Source organism: Typopeltis vanoorti, chromosome 2 (assembly GCF_054136105.1).
Source record: "Typopeltis vanoorti isolate ZY-2024b chromosome 2, IOZ_Tvanoo_1.0, whole genome shotgun sequence".
NCBI classification, from domain to species: domain Eukaryota; kingdom Metazoa; phylum Arthropoda; class Arachnida; order Uropygi; family Thelyphonidae; genus Typopeltis; species Typopeltis vanoorti.
Genome location: NC_143550.1, coordinates 115,469,101 through 115,486,866, shown reverse-complemented (window position 1 = coordinate 115,486,866; position 17,766 = coordinate 115,469,101).

Genomic DNA, 17,766 nt, shown 5'->3' with positions numbered 1-17,766 from the left:
ATATCTCAATGAACCGAACCTCAAGATTTAAAGTTTTGCTATCTTTAAATCTGAACCGTTGAGCACAAGGAAGGAAACAGCCTGTCACTGGCAATAATCTATCAAGGAGTCCCCCTATAAGGGATTGGAACAACAGAGTTGACTAGTCAAGCACTGGTAGTAATCATCCATTGGCAGAATGAGTCGGGTGAACCTTGTACTCGAGGCCTGGTGAAAATCCAAGTCCATAAAGTATGCAACTTTCCATCAGCTTGATATTGCGAGACAATAAACAACCCTTTGTAAATAACAAGCCAAAATTATTCACACTGAATTTCTAAGAGAACATTGCACTTGCATGTGTGCATGAACTCCAACTAGGAAATTCGGAGGTGACGGCATGATGGTATGGTCCTATTTTTCCTGGTTGGTCATTGGACTTCTGTTTGTGGTGCACGATCATTGAACTCCGAGAGGTATATGAACATTCTAGACAAGGCAATGCTTCCTATGGGAGTATTTTAATGAAACTGACCATTGTCTCTTTCAGCAAGACAATGAATGCACTGGGTCATAAGGGTGCTGCTGTAACTGCGTGGTTTGTGAACATGAACGTTACCACACTTGACTGGCCTCCACAGAGCCCTGATTTCAACTTATTTAATATCTGTGAGATGAACTGGAGCATCGGGTGAGTTCAAGGTACGTGCTCTCCACAACAGTTCTGGACTTGATTACATGCCAACTGGAAGAATTGTCCAAAATCCCCAATGATCGTTATCTTTTGTGGAAAGTATGCCCCATAGGATTGTTGCAGTGATCAACAAAATCTAATTAAGGTTGAGCACCACAGCTGTTTTTTTTCCCCTTCTTAACACTATGGTGTCCATTGACTTTTTTCGAAGCAGTGTATATATACGTGGTATTTGGTGACTAGTATTGAACTTTAGAATTTTTCTTTAGAAGATATAAGCATTATTGAAGTTACGGCTAGTTTACGCATGCCTCATTGTACAAAAGAAAAAAGAAAAAAAAAAACAGTTTTTTTTTTTTTTTTTCGGAATTATGATTAGGCAGCTGATCTCTACCCTTCATCATAGCCGCCCGGGAAAAGGATTCGTATATACAAACAATTTTAATTCAATGCTAAGGCAACAGTAATATTTCAGACAATAGCCACCATCTTGTGTACCTAACCCCAACTAATACAATTTTGCACGGTAATCTGTGTAAAGTGGTGTGAGTTCTGAAATCTGCGGTCGTTTTAGCTGATTTAGATGATTTTAAAACTCTAAAACCCTACCATTTTGTAGGAAGAAAAATAATTTTCTACTTCAAAGATCGATTAACTCAGAATCACTAAAAAAGCTCCTTTAAGCTGTGACTAAAATCGAACCAATAACGGTCTTTCTTCGGGTAATCTAGCTTCATATCTAGTTAGTAAAATAATTAATTAATAATAAAGTGGTTATTATATTTCTGAAATAATTATTAAAATAAAAGGATGAATCAAGGATGAAAATAAAAGAAATATGTATCAGGTATCAAGTTGACAGTCTTCGTGGTAACCAAATAAACAGATAAAGAAAATTGCTATTCAGCTGAAAAGATATAGGTTCGAAATCCGTCTAGTACGCCAGAAACATTCAAAACAAATTTTTCAGTTAAGGGTGACTTGGCTGCCTTACTCTCTTGCCCCTATGCCATTTGAATTCATTGACAGTCTTGTTCCAGCTGTTGACTGTCTAAGGATAGAGTTGGCTTCTCTCCTCCCCCAGTTTCCAAAAGTTAGGGTTAAATGACCACGCCTACTTCCTTTATGTGGGGGGGGGAAGGCGTTCTGGGATTTCGTGGATTTTAGCCATTTTCATATGGAGAGGGAGGATTTTTACCTCCCACAACTTGGATTTTTCATAGTGGAAAACAATCAAACTAGAAGACAACATACACAGTCACATATACTTTCGTGGGTTGGGTTACATAAAAAAAGCACACACACACACACACACATTATAGAACTGAAAATGAAGTTATGTTGAATAAATGAGCATTAGTTCGAGCATAATATTAGAACAACAGCACACATCTGTCAAAGCTCTATAACGAATAACGAAGAAGGGCAGCGGATGGGACTGTAGAGAAAAAATAACACAAATAACACAGTACTGCAACTTTTTGAAACAGCAATTTGTTATATATAGAGAGGAGAGAAATCTAGCAGTTCTTCAAAGAAAATCCCACGTTCCGATAGAAGGATCAAGTCGGAAACAAACAAAACCAAATTCATCCCGATTTATGCGAAGAGCTATTTTTTCGAGCTGTGGAGCAAGTCGGAAAAGAAATGGAAGGTAAGATTAATGTTGTACAGTAATGGAAGTCGGCCGTCTATCCGAAGAATCTGATTAAACTACGACAGGCCTGCTTTTAGATTCCATTAAGAATCTTCTGGTAAGAAAGACGACCTTGTCACCCTTAATCGGTTGCTATAAATGAGTACCAAGGAGCTCACGCTGGAGTGATATGTAACAAGGAACTCTCTCTCTCTCTCTCTCTCTCTCTCTCTCTCTCTCTCACACACACACACACACACACACACACAAAATATCTCAATTTCACGGAAATGGGGCATAGAATAGAACGAGAAAGAGAGAACGTGAAATCAGAGAATGGTAGGGCGTTAAAAATACGATTATGCGTTTTTTATGCATATTAATTAAGGAGAAGTAATTTCACGCGTGCTTTAGTGGCTTCTCCAGCACAACTCGAAACCAAACTGCCAAATGAGACTAAAAGTAACTCGCAGTTATTAGCAATTTTCATGACAACTTTTGGTGTTTCTTTGAAGCGTTCTGTTTTTGTATTTATTTGCAAACACAAATAGATATTCTCCAGAATACCATCTGTTTTGAAGAATATCTGGATGATTTTCTCCAGGTCATATTGTCCTTCTTCTATTTAAAGTTTTCTCTTGTGGAGGAGAAAAAGAATGATGAATTTCCTGACTCTGAATGGGATATAAATTTATTTTAAAATAAGGCATAACTATATCTTATACTATTATTTATATTACTACTAATAAAATGAATATAATAATATTAATACCGTATCACTTCACGCTCGGTTCAGTTTCTTATATTTCCAGTATTATTTATTTATTTATGTGTATTTTTATGTTTTTGACTCCAGGAGAGTAGGAGTCAAATAATAATAATAATAATAATATGGGAGCTTTCGCTCCCAAAAAAGATTATAAACCTTTAGTTACTATCATTGGTAGGGCTGTTTTTTTAATTATTATTTATATTTTTATATAATCCGTAAACCAAACAATGGCGGAAAAACATGAAACTTTTTTTTTAACCGCTTCAGGCCTACAGTAAACAGGAATCTCACACTGGGCGATGAAATTTATCTCCCTCCTAAAGACATCCCCAAACATCTATGACAGGGGTGGGCAAACTTTTTAAATATACCTGCCAAAATCGCCAAATCTTTGATGCAAAATTTTCTCACGTGGCAACCCAAATTTCGGGGAACATATTATTATTTGGTGTCTTTTAAGTGCTGGGGGAACCTTTTCAAATAATCAAAAATCACACTAGAGCGGTAAAATCAAAGAATATTGTAAGAGTGATTATTGTAAGCCATGTAAGATTGAATGAATGTAAAAATTAGCGACGGAATTTTGACTTAAAAGTCCTTCTACCCTGTTGCTAGCATGGATATTTTTTATTTGCCTTTAAGTGTAATTCTAGCTGCTGCATACAGCCACACAATTTTAAAGACGCAATTTTTAAGATCAGCAAAGGAGTAAACAAAAATAAACAATAATTCTGATTTTTTTAAAAATTATATATCTATCTATATATATATATAGAACAATGTTTCACAAGAATATGTAGATGCAAAAATGGATAGTAATGCTGTAAGGGTTTTTAAGCAAAGTTTCTGGAATAGCATTCCAAGTCCTTAGAACCTCGTTTTCCACACTTTTCTCTGTTACTCCCCTCTCTAATCGCTCCTTTTCAATATTTTCCAAGTTAACTCCGAGGTCAACAAATTTCTGCCTCGAAATTGAGCTACTTTGAAAAATCAGTCAACTACATTTCAGAATTATCCATATTTATCCACAAAAAAACAATTGCAAGTTTAATTCATCCAGTTTTATAGTGTTCTGGAAACTTAATGAATTTTGCAGTCTCTTCTAATTCTCTGAACTTAAAACAAATCTTTGAGAGAACTGCTCAACAGTTGATACAATGACGTTTAAAAATAGCTTTTGAAGACATCGGTGGTCTGTTTTATCATCCTTTTGGAGATCATTAATGCATTTCTTTAGGTTTGGAAAGTATCTAAATCTCTCATTGTCGACATTCCTCTTAAAAACTCCTAGTTTCATTTCAGATGTCTTCATGTCGTCAAAAACAACCTCATAATCGTTTTATGTCGTCAAACATAAAGGCATCTAAAATGAAAAAAATTTTCTTCCAAATGAAAAAAAAAAAAAAAAAAAAATTAAGCTATAATTCGGTTAGGAAGAACTAATTGCTAACATTTTTAATCAAATATATAATTTATTTATATAAATAAAGAATAGACAAATTATAAAAGTAATGTAAATAATATAAAAATATATAAAAAATTACATAATAATAATAATCCGCCTAGCAGTACACCAAGAGCCATCGAACAGACAACTGTGCCTCGTCTACCGTTGGATTTTTAAATTTTCACATTTCACTTCCGTAGACGCAGTACGGTCGCTGCAGTACCTCACATGGTTTTGGCAATGATGTCTTCTGCTAGAATAAGTGGTAAGGTTGCAGATTCCTTTTCCACACAAAGTTTGTAGGACAATCACAAACATCCATGTCCAATGCGAGATTCGAACCCACGGCCTCTTGGCTGGAGAGCGGACACGCTAACCACTCGGTCACCCAGGCCGTCACCGTTGGAGTTACGAATCATTACTGAATAGCAATTCCTAACCCAGACACTGGGGAGGGCAAGTTAACCCATCTCGGTGCCGGTCCGGTCCCAAGTCCGGATAAATGGGAAGCGTTGGCGTCAGGAAGTGCATCCGGCCGTAAAAAAACATGCCAAAACCAGGAATGAAATGTCGAATGACAGAGAAAGGACAACGGCTAGGGCGTCCCCCCATAAGCGACGCGCAGTTTTGTCGCCCGCGGACTGTGAGAAGTGGGCTTGTGCTACCGAACCAAGGACGAGTTCGGCTAAAGAAAGCGAGTCCAACGGAAAGAGAGAGTGTGTAAAGTAAGAATCGGGTCGCTGAATGTGGGTACGATGAATGAGAAGAGTAGGGAGATAGTAAACATGATGAGAAGAAGGAAGCTGAAGATATTGTTCGTGCAGGAGACAAGTGGAAGGGCAATAAAGCAAAGGAGATGGCGGAAGGATATAAACTGTTTTACAGTGGGTGAATGAGAATGGAAGAAACGGAGGTGGAATCTTCATCGACAAGGAGCTGAAGGGTGGAGTCTGCGAGGTGTGCCGGAAGAACGATTGGATTATGAGTGTTAAACTTGAGATTGGAGGAAGTGTGGCTGTAATAGTATGTGGATACGCTCCACAAGTAGGTTGTGATGAGGAGGAGAAAGAGGCATTCTGGAGAGAACTAGACCAGGTAGTAATGGGAATCCCTGATGATGAGAGAGTGATCGTCGGAGCAGACCTGAATGGGCATGTAGGAAGGCGACGAAGTGGTGAAGAAAGGGTGCACAGGGGTTGGAGTAGTGGTGAAAGAAATGAAGAAGGTAAAAGAATCGTAGAGCATGCTGTGGTCTTCGACCTGGCTATAGCTAACGTGGTTTAAGAAGAGAGTTGGACACCTGATAACTTATAAGAGCGGGGATAGGATGAATCAGATTGACTATATTATGTGCAGAAGGAAACATCTGAAGGAGGTGAAAAACTGTAAAGTGATTAACGGAGAAAGTATAGTGGCACAGCACAGGTTGGTTGTGGTAGACTGTGATATAAAAGGGGAAAAGAAGAACAGACGGAAGTGGTGGAAAGATAAGAAAATAAAGTGGTGGAAATTGGAAGAGGAAGGTCCAAGGAATGAGTTTAAAGAAAAGGTATTGGAAGGAATGAAGTTACCAGAGGATGTGGAAGAATGGTGAGACGTAAATAGTCGGAATATTAGAAAAATTGGAGAAGAGGTGCTCGGTATAACATCAGGAAAGGGACCGCCCAAGGAGGCATGGTGGTGGAATGAGGAGGTGCAGTTGGAGATCAGGGAAAAGAAAGAGAGCAAAGAAAAAATGGGACATGACTGGAACTAGAGCCGACAAGGAGGCATATAGATTAGCGAAGAAAAATGCAAAGAGAGCTGTGGCAATGGCGAAGGCGAGGGCAGTTGAAGAGGTTTATGAAGTACTGGAGATTTAAACGGTGGTGAAGCTAAGTTGTTGAGAATAGCGAAAGCTAGAGATAAGGCCTCGAAAGCCATAACATCAGTTAAGCAGATAAAGGACGCCACAGGAGTAGTACTACAGGAAGAGGACAAAATCAGAGGAAGATGGGAAGAATATTTTCGTAATCTACTAAATGAGGAGAATCCAAGAGAGAGAGAGAGAGAGAGAGAGAGGTGTGAGGATGGAGAAGCAAACGAAGGATCGGTGCAGGACATAAGCAGAGAGGAAGTGTATTGGGCACTGGGAAAAACGAAGAATGGAAAGGCTGTGTGAGCGGACCAGATACCTGGAGAAGTGTGGAGAAGCTTGGGCAGCGAGGGCGTAGACATGTTATGGGATCTGATGAGGAAAATAGCCCATCAGGAAAAGATATTAGAGGAATGGAGGAAAAGCATTCTCCTCCCAATCTACAAGGGAAAAGGAGATGTTCGTTCAAGATTGTGGCAACTATATAGGGATCAAGCTGATGTCACACACGTTGAAGATATGGGAAAGAGTAATTGAAGGAAGGATACGGCGGAAACAAAAATTGGTGAGGAGCAGTTTGGATTTATGCCAGGAAGAGGGACAACGGATGCAATATTCGCGCGAAGGCGATTGATGGAGAAATATAGGGAGATGCAGGCGGAGCTACATATGGTGTTTATAGACCTGGAAAAGGTGTACGACAGAGTGGTCAGACAGGAGGTATGGAGGTGTATGAGGAAGAAGGGGGCGTCGGAAAAGTACGTGAGGAAATGTATGAGGGAGCAAAAACTCAGGTCAGGTCTAGTGTCCGTATGACAGAGGGGTTCCCCATTTTCATAGGGCTCCATCAGGGATCAACTCTGAGCAACTACCTCTTTGATCTGGTCAAGAATGTACTAGTGGAGGACGTCAAGAAGGAAGTGCCACTAGTATATTCATGTACTAGTGGAGAACGTCAAGAAGGAGGCGCCAGGGAGCATGATGTTTGCCGATGATATTGTTCTTTGCGAATCATCCCGAGAGAAGCTTGAAAAGACCCTGGAAGAGTGGAGAAAGATATTGGAGGAGAGAGGCATGAAAATTAACCGGGTAAAGACCGAATATATGTCAACGGGGAGTGACGATGATATGATCATACGACTCCAGGGTGAAAGGTTAACTTCAGGGAAAAAATTCAAGTACATTGAGTCGGTCGTCGAGAGGAATGGTGACCTGGATGAGGAAATACAGCACCGAATAACATGCGGCTGGATGAAGTGGAGGAAGATGAGCGGGGTCCTGTGCGACAAGAGAGTGAGTTGTAAGAGGGAAGGAAAACTATATAAGATGGTGGTGAGGCCGGCGATGCTCCATGGTGCGGAGACGTGGCCTATAACAAAGGCACAGGAGAGGAAGATGGAGGTAGCGGAGATGCGGATGTTGAGATGGATGAGTGGTGTGACAAAGAAGGACAGGATAAGGAATGACTACATCAGGGGGACGGTTAAGGTGGGAACCGATCGGTAAGAAGGTACAAGAAAGCAGGCTGAAGTGGTTCGGTCATGTAGAGAGAAGGAGTGAGGAGTATGTTGGTAAACGAGTGGAGCGTATAAAGGTGGAGGAAAAGAGGCAGGCCCAAACTCAGATGGAGGGATAAGGTGGCTGCGGATCTTAGGGAAAAAGGATGGATTCGGGAAAATGCCCTGGACCGGAGAATCTGGAAGAAGAAGAAGATTAAAAATGGGAACGCCGACCCTGTCTAACACGGAATAAGGCATAGCGAAAGAAGAAGAAGACTGAATAGCAATTCCTGTATTGTAGTGATTAGTCTGCTCATTACTTCTGGTTCATTATATTCTGTTCTCTAACATTCCCTTATTCTTTTTCAGCTCCCGCAAAATTCTATAGCAATTTATGAAAAAGTCTGTTGCACCACTGAACATCCTGTATTGTTCAGTGGTGCAACAGACTGGTTCATTGTATTCTGTTCTCTAACATTCCCTTATTCTTTTTCAGCTCCCGCAAAATTCTATAGCAATTTATGAAAAAGTCTGTTGCACCACTGAACTTCATTTCTATTTCTTCCATTCCTCGCTCTTTGTATACTTTACTTCAAGCGCAGAGATTTTTCCTTCTTCTGGAAAATAAATAACATTAAAAAAATTTTTTTTTTTAATGTTCATAAGGATATTATTTTTATAAGTATCCACATGTGTACGTGTGCTTGTGTGAGTATGACAAAATATATATAGAGAGAGACAATGTATTGGGGCGCCTAAATTTTTTTTGCCTAGAGGCATCAGATACTCTCTAACCGGCCCTGGTTTCGCGTATTGTGACAAACTGTGTTTTTTGTGCTCTGCTCCGAAGATGCTAATTATAACACCAGTGAAATATCAGCAATAAGTCAATAAATAATTATTTACTTATAATTCTGCGTTCTGATATATACCGTCAAAATTAAATAACATGTACGACGAACACATAAGCCTTTCTATACGTTTGAGTAAACATACAGTTTTACATTTTTCATAGACAAACATGAACAGTAAAATGGCCTAGTGATAAAGATATCAGTGACACTGGGCACCATCTTGCACCTTTGCAGCAACTCAGTTCGGCCCTGCTGCTGCTTTTTCGATTAACTGTAAGTAATGTTCTTATGAAGTGGAAACACCTATGAGCAACAGCAGCACAATCGTAACGGTAGGCCACAAAACCACAGAGTGGGACCATCTGAGAGCTGAAGTGCGTACTGAGTTCCAAAATGTCTCTATAAACAATGCCAGCACCATAAATGTTCTTCATCAGCTTAAGAACATGGGTTGTCATGGCTATGCAGCTGTACACAAGCCTAACATCAACAAGGGCAATGGCAAATGTGAGTAGAATGGTATAAAGCTCGCCGCCATTGGATTCTGGAACAGTGAAAACATGTTGTTTAGAGTAATGAATCATGCTTCATCATCTGACAGTCCAACAGATGAATGGATTTTGTGGATGCCAGAAGAATGCTACTTGTCCGAATGTATGGTGCAAACTGTGAAGTTTGGTGGAGGAGGTATCATGATCTGGGACTATTTTAATGGTTGGACTTGATCCCCTGGTTCCAGTAAAAGGGAATCTTAACCCTGTGGTCTATAATGACATTCTAGATAATTCTGCACTCCAAACTTTATGGCAAATAGTTTGATAAAGGCTCTTTCCTGTATCAACATGACAATGACCCAACCATAAAGCTAGGTCTGTGCAGGAATGGTTCGATGGGCATTGAAGAACTTGACTGACCTGTACAGAGCCCATATCTCAACCCTATCCCAACACATGTGGGTTGGGAATGACAACTGCATGTAAGACTGAATTGCTTGACACCAGTCTGACCTCATTAATGTATTAAAATCTAGAGGAAAGCCTTCCTAGAAAACTAAAGGCTGTTAACACTGAAGGTTGTTATAGCAGCAGAAGATGGACTAACTCCATATTGCCTTTGGTATTAGAGTGAGAGTTGGGATAAGCAGGAATCTGAATATTTTTGATCGGATAGCATATGTTGGACTTGCCCTGTGGACTTCCATTTCTTGAGCACAATGCCAAATGCTGGTTTCAGATTATTTAATTGCTTTTCAATAGCACATAGTTTTTTTTTTTAAATTATATCTGAGTATCATTTTCTCCTCAAACCATTGTTAACTCTTTCTACACGCTTATTGTCACTATTCAATACACAAGGTCAAAATTATTTCCTGGTGAACTACAGTTCAGATCTCTTCATTGGTCTTAAAATTTACACATCGCATCCCTTTTCCTGCAATTGAAAGAGCATTTCCCGAGTTTTAGTAGAACAGTATCTGTGACGTCAAGGAAAAATAATTTCTTTTAACAGTGTATATATGTATATGAAAAGATGATTTACCTGGATGTTGCATGAATAATCAATATGAAGGTGATCTGAAAAGTTCTCGGCCTAACAATGAAAAAACGAATTTATAATTTCAAAATTATTTTTATTTTTCAATATAATCTCCCTTAAGACATTTATTCCAGCGATGCTCCAGCGCCATTATCCCGACCCTGTAGCGGTTGTCAGTAAGATCTGCAAATTACCCCTCTACAGCTGCAATCACATCTTAATTCGAAGAAAAATGCTGACCAGTGAAGAAGAGTTTTAGTTTTGGGAAGAGATAGAAGTCAGAGGGAGCCAAATCTGGGGAATAGGGTAGGTGTCCTAACAATTCATAGTGCAGATCCCTTAATTTTCCTATTGCCAAAACGCCTTTGTGTGCAGATGAAAGATGATTTTTTTCTTCTGCAAACCGGATCTTTTCTCACAATTTTTTTCGACTAGTCTGGTTATAAGATCGGAATAATATTCCCCGGTTATTGTTTTACCCTTTTCAAGATAATTAATAAACAAAATGCCTTTAGCATCCCAAAACACCGATGCCATGACCTTTCCTGCTGATGGAACCGACTTTGTCTTCTTTGGCGCTGAACAACCGGCTTCTGTCCACTGTTTTGACTGTTGTTTAGATTCTGGTGGGTAATGGTAAATTCATGCCTCATCCATAGTAATAAATCGACACACAAAATCACTTTTATTCTTGTTAAAAAGCTTCAAGCACTGTTCAGAGATTTTCATGCGAGTGCGTTTTTGTTCTGCTGTGAGCAAGCGCGACACCCATCTTGTGCAAAGCTTTTTCATTTGCAATTCTTCATGCAAAATATATCCTATAAGTTATTTTGAAATGCCTATAGTCTCAGCATATCACGCTTTGACTCGCTGGTCATCGAATAACATATCGTACACTTGATCAATGATTTCAGGTGTTGTTACACTTTTTTGGACATCCTTCACGTGGATCATCTTCAAGGCTGGTACGGCCACGTTTAAACTCGGCAGCCCATTTCTTAATTGTCGAAATCGAATAAGAAGAGTTCCCGTAAACTTTTATGAACTTCGAATGAATTTCTTTTGGCGTTAAACCTTTTTTACAAAGAATTTTATAATCGCACGATACTCAATTTTATCCATTTTAAGGGATACTGGCAACACTTTTGCTTCAGACAGCTGTTTAAAACTAACAAACTACTTGATAGAATAACTTGCAATTTCACATGGATGCTTATGACAGATGTACCAACTAAGAAAAAAAAAATCGTGCCGATAGTGTTGCCATCCATGGTCGAGGCCGAGAACCTTTCAGACCACATTCGTACAATGGTGAGGTGCTTAGCATATAAAACAAACTACATTCGAATTGTTTTTATATGGCTATTAGTAGAAATGAAATAAATCGATATTCATCATATCTATTTCTCTTTTCTCCCCTCTGTAAAGAACTCTTTATTTTTATTTAAAAAAAAAATTAAAAAAAAAACATTTCTAATTCATTAATCTTGCTTTTGGAAGCTATATGAAGGACAGAAAAAATATTGAGATGCATATGTGGCTTTATGAAATCCAATAACACTATATTAATAGAAGACCTTGGAAGTTTTTCCACTTGATTATACTATAAATTAAAGATGCCAAGAAATTATATTCTTGGTTTAATCCTTTATCCAAGGGTAATCAAACAAAGTTTGTGCCTGAAGTATTTTAAGGGCTGGACAAATAAAGCAAGTGATGTGAAGTCATTAGCTTCTATATACGAGTTGCCCAATCCTGAAAATACTTCAGGTGCAAACTTTGTTTGCTTACACTAGGATACAGGATTAAACTAAGAATATATTTTCTTGGCATCTTTAATTTATAGTATAAACTAGTGAAAAAACTTCCAACAACTATCCCTAATCCAGAGTATTTTCTGAAAGCCATATCTTCCTTCTCATTTAAACCGAAAGTTTGGAAAAGATATGTTGATATTTTCATTGTTTGGAATCACGGGCACACATCTCTCATAGATTTTCTTAATCATCTTAACATCCAACATCCTAATATAAAATTTACAGCTAATCTAGAAAATAATAACTCCTTGCCTTTCCTGGATGTCATGCTTACACGTTGCTCTGAAAGATTAAAAATCTCTATATACAGAAAACCTACTCATACCAATAGATATCTGCATAATCTTTCTCATCATTTTCCACCACAAAAACTTGGAACTATATCTACCTTAGGACACAGACCATGCTCTCTCTTGAATGAACAAGATGAACTACAAAAATAAATAAATCAACTCACTCTTATCTTTAAATAAAATGGTTACTCTGAAAAAACGATTAAGAAATTTCTTCTGGATCCTCCTAGACAGTGCACCACAGAAACTATTAATTTTAAAGGCAGCATCTCCATCCCATACATTAGCATAGTCTCTAACAAATTAGCAAAAGTCCTTAAAAAATATAACATCAAGACGTTCTTCACCACACTTCCTAAAATCCGTTCTCTAATCAGCCATCCAAAATCTCCTCATCACAACCTAAAATATCCAGGTGTATATAAATTATGGTGCGATTGCAATATCCCTTATTTTGGACAAACTAACAAATCTGTTGAGCAACGTATAGAAGAGCATAAAAGAGACATCTCTTACAAAAGATCACATGCAACTGCGTTATCCAGTCATGTTCTTTTTTTCAAATAATCCTAATGATGATCAACAAAGCCACTCCGTTTGCTGGGATAGATCAGAAAATATTTTTCGCTGTGATGATGAGTTTGAGAGAAAAATTATAGAATCAAGGGAAATCCTTCTGAATCCCGTCCACTTAAACAACAATTTGAGTTATAACATCCCAGATAGCCATGCTGCAGTTATTCAATATTGGCGTTCACGTAAGTCTGCACGCACACTTGCAATAAACAATGGCACGCCTGTTAGAACAACTTTAAAAAAATACAACGTTTTTTATGTATCAATTATGCGTGGCGATTTTTTACCTGTATTTTCCAGTTTTTAGATACTTCAATGTTTATTATTCTATTCTCTTCCTTTAAGAATACCTGATGAAGGCTGTTATAAGCCGAAACTATTAGTATTATTCTTATTAAATCTTTATAAGTAATCTTGGTTTTTAAGTCATTAAATCTATTTTTGAAAATGTATCACAACAACCGAGTTGAAGCATATAATCACACGTATATATATATATATATATATATATATATATACATATATATATATGTATATATACATATATGTATATATATATACATATATATATGTGTATATATACATACATATATAATATACACACACACACATGTCTGTGAGGATATGTGCTTAGCATTATGGGACATTATGGGATACTAAAGCAAGTGATATATATATACATATATATATATATATATATATATATACACATACATACATATATATATACATACATACATATATATATGTATGTATGTATATATATATATACACATATACATACATATATATATATATGTGTGTGCTTTCATTATAAGTAAACTCAACTGTCTGAAAATGACTAAGGGTGCAGGATAGCTGTCTGCTGTTTTCCAAAAAAAGTTGGTCTAAAAGAAAGATCTGTCTCTTCCTGCCAGAAAACAAAAAGGCAGAGAAATTTTCCTCATTCTTTCCTTTTAAATGCAAGATCAAAACATCTAGCCATGCTAGAGATTTCACTTAATCAAGGGGGAAAAAAAAGCATCATTAAAGGATTTTAATACTTTGCTAACTGTAAAATCAGAAGGCACCAGTGAATTTTTTTACAGAATGTTTTTAATGTTCTGATGGCTGCGGCAATGATCAGGGGTTGACTCGCATAGGCACTACGGAACTGCAGCACCCCCAATTTTTCTCAATATATAAATATATTTATTAATTTATTTATATTTGCTTGTAATATTTAATTTTATCATCAACAATCCTATACAATCTCTTCTTTTGTAAAAAAAAAAATAATAAAAATCCATCTTGTCGCACTTAGGAGGGCGAAGGACGCTAATGGCACTGTGTTTACCACAATGTCATATTGTTACGTGCGCACGTAAGTATATGCACGTCATAGTGAGATGCGGGCTATTAGCGTAATGCAACACTGTCCATTGCGCAGTTCCACTTGTTGTTTATATGCAGTTTGTGCCAGTAGTAGTGTTCGTAGTGCTTATCGTGTTTACTCCGTCTCTTTAAACATTACAATTAAAGACATAACATTTGTTATAGTAATTTTTAAGTAATTTTGAATTATATTTTATCGATGATAAACAATATTTTTTCATGAAACAAAACAAGAAGAATATATTTTATTTTTAAGTAATTTTTAATTATACCAAACTATAATTTTATCGATAATAAACAATATTTTTTCATGTTTCATTTTTTTTTAATTTTTACCAAAATTTTGATATTTTATTCAAACACATATACACTGTACTTACAGTGTGTATGTATATTTCGAAAGTTGCAGCACCCCCACGATTTCAAGCCACGAGCCACTGCTGGCAAAGATGATCTTAACATCACCATTGAACAGCATAAAAATATACTGCTCAGTGCAAAGTGCCTTTGTTTCCCCTTATTGCATTTGAAAGTCATGAAATATGTTATAAAATCATTTTGTTAGAAACAGCATTTAATAAGGAGTGGGACACCCATTCCTGTATTATCTGTGGCATTGACTCAACTAAGTGTCTAAAATTTCCTCTGGGATATCTGTCCATACTATTACAATGGTATTGTCCAGTTGTTGCACATGTCCCAGAGATGCTCTGTTGGATTGAGGTCTGGGGAATAAGGTGGTCACTGAAGTAAAGGAAACTTGCTGCTGTGTTCTTTGAACCACTTTAACATGCTCCATGCTTTGTGACATGGTGCAATATCTTGCTGAAAGTACCCATTTGACAATGGGTAAACTGCAGCCATGAACGGGTGAACATGACTAGTGACAATGATAAGATATAGGCTGTGGCATTCAGGTGGTGTTCAACTGGTACAGGTGGACCTAATGTGTGCCAAGAAAAAATTCCTCACATCATTACACTGCTGTCACCAGCTTAAGCTATTGCTACTTGACAGGACAGGTCCATGGCCTCATGTTATTGCTGCTATATTCTGGTTCTGCCATCAGTATTGGCCAGGACTTGTCAGACCAGGCAACAGTTTTTCCAGTTGTCAGCTGTCGAGTGTTGGTGATCATGGCTTGATGAAGCCATACTTTCCTATTCTTTGCTGACAGCCAATCTTAAAAATACCTTTAAAAAAGTGGATCAGATACTCAGTAAGCGGCATATTCAGTTTGTTAACATAATTTTTAACAATCAACCACAGGACATTGCACCTTTTGACTGGAAAAGACCTGGGTTCAATTCTCAACATGATGACAGTAATCTTTATATGGACTTTTTTAACTGAAGGTAAGTTAACCAATCTCATATGGAGGAAGCAAGATTGTCTGGTGTGATGGTGTCATACCAGACAATCCTGCAAATTCTAAAAACATTCACAAACATTCATGCTTGAAGAGGAATGCAAACTTGTGACATATTAGCTGGAGAGAAGTGATATCCACTTGACCAACCAGGCTGGCCTTTATATAATACTTTCATTGCTTGGTGTGAGATTACCATTCTGCTTACTGGATTCCTGAAGTTGTTTTGAAAAAAGCTGCATGTTTGTTCTCCAGAACTGAGTTTCTGGATTATATATAACCAGCAATTACTCCATGGTACAAAATATATGCTGCAAGTTTACAATCTTTTGTGGTTATTACTGACAAAAAGCACTCTGGCTACAATGATTCATGCATAAAGCTGAGCTTACTAAATGGTATTACAGGTAAATTTATTTTACATGTAACTGATAAATTACTGTTTAGCTATCATTATTGTTTATATACAAGATGCACCCAAACATTCTTGAATCAGCTGAAAAAAAGAGCACATTTTACTGAATTACAGATCACTGTTGTCAGAATTCAAGATAGTTTCCTTGAAATTTATACATCATTTCTCCTGCTGGTGGAAACATTGCTGGCAGTTTGAAATTCTAATTATGTTCAATGCTACTCAGAATGTGGCCTATATCTCTGGCCTGCATTTTAAAATTTTTCTCCTATGATCTGCAGTTTCATCATAGAAAAGCAAAAAAAAAAAATTCATAGAGCCAAGCCTAGGGAGTAATAAGGGTGGACCAGTCACGTTCTCAGATAAAAACTATTGTACAGTTTTTACTTTTTATGGTGAAAAAAGTCAGATGACATAATAAACAAGAACATGCCTACCCTTATGAACCATTTTCCAGATTTTCTCAATATGCTTATACGTAACTAAAAGACAAATAACTGAACATTCAGCATCTTCAAGTGACTTAGCTGGTAACCATTCACCCATTCAGTTGGTATTAACGACCTGGCTAGAAAGACCTGGGTTTGAATCCTCTCCAGGATGTGAACAACCATTATCAATCAGGGCTTTTCAATTGAAGGTGAGCTAGCTGGATTCATATGGAGGCGACAGAATTTTCCATTCCAAAAATTCAGGTTTTTCATTCTACAAAGCAGGAAAACCAGTGAGAAGAACACATACAATTTACAGACATAGCAGATAGGATTAACCACCCTACCATAAGCAGTTATCAAGTTTCAAGAACCTGAGCTACTTGACAATGACATACCACTGAGTCTAACACAAAAAAGGAAGATGATGATAAAGTCTTCTCTTTCACTGCTTATCTTCAAATCTGTATGCAGCATTTCAAAGGTAGTTGAAGCAGATCTCCCTAACCGGTCAAAATAAGACAAACAGATGAAAGGCACCTGGTTAACTCCACCAGGGAATGCTGGTGGAAGTAGCTTATCCACCTAAATTCTACATTTAAATCCAATGGAAACATGAATAATTTTTTCATTAATGCCATAAATAAACATAGAACTGCTCCATCTCCATCCAGTCAAGAAATGTAGTGTGTAGCAATCCCTTATATCCAAGGAACTGGTGAGTACACAAAAACTAGGCTATTCAAAATTCTTAACAATCAAATTGCATTCATTCCTGTTTGTAAGGTTATCTTCCCTTTGCTGATGTATATAACTTTTGTTGCACCTATGGTTGATTTAATTTAGCCAATTAAGAAGGAAGCAGTACACAGAGAATTTAATATATATCAGGAGAGAGAAAATGGTCTCAACTTACAGAGTACATGATTGACACACAGGGTTTACTAAAAGAAGATTGAAATCATACACTCTATCAGATTCCTTAGGAAAAATTTCTATCAAGTTGTGAAGCATAACTACATCATCCAAATTTGAGCAGATGTATCAGATTATGCTTATCCCCATTATGAGAAATACTATACTACTATTACTTAACATTTCTCATCAATGTTATTTCATTTTTTGAAAATTCTTTTATTGTTAATCTTTGCTAAGATTTCAATTGTAAATAGAATAGTGCTGCTTTACAAGAATTTTTAATGCCACATTTGCATTGCTT